We start from the raw sequence: 4,099 nt of genomic DNA on the forward strand, positions 1-4,099 counted from the left end.
TGTTGCCCAGGCTGGAGTGCAGTGGCAACATCTGGGCTCACTATAGCCTCAACTTCCTGGGCTCAAGTGATCCTGCCACCTTAGCCTCCCTAGTAGCTGGGACCATAGCACATATCACATGCCTGGCTAATTTTCTTTCTTTTTCTTTTTTTTTTGTATTTTCTGTAGAGACAAGGTTTTGTCACATTGCCCAGGCTGGTCACAAATGCCTGAGCTTAAGCCATACACCCACTTCGACCACCCAAAATCCTGGGATTATAGATGCGAGCCACTGTACCCACCTTTGTGGAGACATTTTGAAAAGTGAGAATTAATTTAAATATTTTGAAATGATCATATTAATGTAAACTTGAGGTGAGTTTTTATAAGCAAATCTGGATCAATAGAATGACCTCAGATGTTATAAGCAAATATTCAAAGGAATGAGAAACATCAGACTAGGATATCATTTTACTCTCATTGAGCCATAGATTTGGCAAGTATTTAAAAAGATGTGTAAATCCATCAAGTTCAATTTCTTTTTTTGAGGTGGAGTCTCACTCTGTCACCCAGGCTGGAGTGCTGTGGCATGATCTCTACTCACTGCAACCTCTGCCTCCTGAGTTCAAGCAATCCTTCCACCTCAGCCTCCAGAGTAGCAGGGACTACAGGCATGCACCACCACCTGGCTAATTTTTGTATTTTTAGTAAAGATGTTGATTCACTGTGTTAGCCAGGCTGGTCTCAAACTCCTGACCTCAGATGATCCACCTGCCTTGGGCTCCCAAAGTGCTGGAATTACAGGCATGAGTCACCATGCCCAGCCAAGTATATTTTGAATTAAGTGGAAAAAATGCTTCATGAATTTTAGTGGCCAAATTAATGAAATATCTGGTCAAATAACCTAGTCTAAGTAGGTCAGGATGTAGGCTTTTGTGAATAAATAAGTTGATGACATAAAAGGGTCATGGACCACCAGGTCATTTTCTTAAGTCATGGAGTAACTTCCATAGCAATTATAAATAGAGTTCGGGGTCACAATTGAGAATCCAGTTAGTGTACAAGCTGAAATCTCTGTTTGTTATTGTGGCTTTAAGCAACTGAGATGGTCTCCCTTTAACTTACTTGGGATGGTAACTTTGAGACAGCCTCGAAAATCAGTATCAGAGATATTTCTCTTAGGCTGGTAAATTTCCATAGATGAAATTGGGGAAGGGCCAGGCACAGGGCTCATGCCTGTAATCCCAACACTTTGGGAGGCCAAGGTAGATGGATCACAAGGTCAAGAGATCAAGACCATCCTGACCAACATGGTGAAACCCTGTCTCTACTAAAAATATAAAAATTAGCTGGGTGTGGTGCCACACACCTGTAGTCCCAACTACTTGGGAGGCTGAGGCAGGAGAATCACTTGAACCCTGGAGGTGGAGGTTGCAGTAAGCCAAGATCACACCACTGCACTCCAGCCTGAGTGACAGAACAACTCCATCTCAAAAAAAGAAAATTGAGAAAAAGAGTATCAGTATTCATTGCATGTAATAACGGTTAACACTGGTTGAAAATGTGCTTTAGTTATACATATATATATATATAATGTACTGAGTTGTTATGGGAAATATGTTTTTTATTACTGGTTGGGTTTAAAATGTTTGAAAAACTCATTCAGTGAAATATCAGTCAGATCACTGATATCACTCTACTACTCCATAGTGAGCACTTTTTCCTTTGAAGTTAAATGCTTACCAGTAACTGAAAGCCCAATACACCTCACTTAGATGACATAGCAAGGACAGCAAGATAATGAGAAGGAGAAGTTTTGTTGGGGCTGAGGAAAGTCAGCTGACCCTTCTCCCTTCTCATTTCAATCAATGGCAAGCTGTAAAGTGAAGCAGGAGAATAGGGCCTGGACTCAGGGAATCTAAGGCCAATCCACACTGTTTTCCTAGAAATAAGTCAAAAGGAAAGCCCCAACTTCCTACACCCAACTAACAAAACAACAGGCCAGGCGCGGTGGCTCACGCCTGTAATCCCAGCACTTTGGGAGCCGAGGCGGGTGGATCACAAGGTCAACAGATCGAGACCATCCTGGTCAACATGGTGAAACCTGTCTCTACTAAAAACAAAAAAAATAGCTGGGCACGGTGCTGCGTGCCTGTAATCCCAGCTACTCAGGAGGCTTAGGCAGGAGAATTGCCTGAACCCAGGAGGCGGAGGTTGCAGTGAGCCGAGATCCCACCATTGCACTCCAGCCTGGGTAACAAGAGTGAAACTCCGTCTCAAAAAATAAATAAATAAATAAATAAACAACAACAACAAAGGCTATTTCCTTTGAATCTGCCCAGCCTACTTCTTTCTGCATCATGGATGAGAAATGGAAACTTCCTCTGATTGTTCCCATACAACAACCAGTCAGACTGGTCACAGGCTTAGTCTTCATTTGCATAGGGCTATAACTATGTAACTTCACTTCAGCCTCTACTTTGTCCTCTCTTGTAACCAATTAGACATCTGCATAGGGTGTAACTTTGTAACTTCACTTCGACCTCTGATTGGTCACCTTCCATGACCAATCGGACTAGTTACAGATCACTACCTTATTTACATAGGGTGTAAACCAAGTAACCAATGGGAAACTTCTAGAGGGTATTTAGACCGCAGAAAATTCTGTAACAAGTGCTCTTGAGCTGCTTGCTCAAACCGGCTTCCACTCTGTGGCGTATACTTTCATTGCAATAAATTTGTGTTTTTTTTGTTTTCTTCTTTTGTTGCTTTGTTTGTGCATTTTATCCAATTCTTCATTGAAAACACCAAGAACCCGGACCACTCTTATTCAAGACTCTTTGCCAGTAACAAAAGCTTTTTTAATTTAACCTTTCATCTGGTGTATTGCAGGAAGGCAGACAGTAGCAATTACTATTTCAAGATTATATGTGTGGATCATTTTCTGAGGTGGTAAATTGAGGGATAATTTTTTCTCGCTGAATTTTTGTCCTGTAATGGAAAGGAAAAATGAATAACGAGAATGCATCAAGCCCAGGTGGTGGTGGAAACATGACAGGGCTGGAGGACACACCTAAACATGTGAAATCCAAAGCTGGGCAGCTGGGGCCAAATTCATATGCCCCCAACATCGGGTACCCCAAAGGCTCCAATCCTGCCCTCCCATCACCTATCAATCCACCCTTTTCCCCAGGCCTCTTTCTTCCTTCCTGAGGAGCTCCCCAGGGCAATCCAGCTTTCCCCACAGGTGGGCTCCCTCATCCTGTGCCACAGCCAGGGTATCCAGGATGCCAACCCTGGGGTCCCTACCCTCTTCCATACCCACCACTTGCCCCCGGAATGCCTCCTGTGAATCCCTTGGCTCCTGGTATGACCAGATTAGGAGTGGTAATGGACAAAAAGGTGCAGAAGAAAACAAAGAAAGCTCATAAAAAGATGTACAAGCAACACAAGCATCAGAAGCATGGCAAGCATTCCTCCTCCTTTTTCTCTTTCCCTTCCAGCGGTGACTCTGATTAAATACAGGCCCTGGACCCTTCCCTCAAGTCTCACCAGTTCTGCTCTCCCATCAAGCATCAGATGCCATGTTGTACTGTGAGAAAGTAATCCCTGTGCTCCCCACCTCTAACCCCAGCTGAGCCTCACCCTGCTGTTCAGCCCTGAGTGGCTAGGGAGAATGGAAAGAGGATTGCCATGGCATGGCCATCTTCCTGCTGCTTGGATAGATCATATAGCTAATGAGTTTAGCAGGGAAGCTATTTTTTGAAGATGATGAACTAAATGTTGAAGACAAGTGTGAGATGTGTAAAATGTGATTTTTTTACTTACTCTTATAATACTTATGATTGGGGAGGTTTGCAAAAATTTAATTATAATGAAAAATCTCTCGTTTTTGTAATGTTGGCATACTTGGGGAATTTAGTGGCAAATACATTCCCCAGCAGGCTTTTTGTTGGTTGCACTAACTGCAAGGTTGCTGGGAAGTAGAGTCCATTTCGTTGATGTGCTTTGACTGCCATTTTGGAACGTCTTCTCTCCTTCTTAGCCCAATACGATGTCTCAGGTCCTATTCTTATTCTCCAGCTCTCAGTCCAAATAAAGTTATTTATTCTGGGAAAAA

The 4,099-nt window shown here is 43.0% G+C and overlaps 1 pseudogene; it reads left to right on the forward strand.

Annotated features, from left to right (window-relative positions):
* The first annotated feature begins 3,002 nt into the window (after positions 1-3,002).
* LOC118148556 (proline-rich protein 13 pseudogene) lies at positions 3,003-3,557 on the forward strand (annotated as a pseudogene).
* The last annotated feature ends 542 nt before the right edge of the window (positions 3,558-4,099 follow it).

The sequence above is a fragment of the Callithrix jacchus genome, chromosome 16 (assembly GCF_049354715.1).
Source record: "Callithrix jacchus isolate 240 chromosome 16, calJac240_pri, whole genome shotgun sequence".
NCBI lineage: Eukaryota > Metazoa > Chordata > Mammalia > Primates > Cebidae > Callithrix > Callithrix jacchus.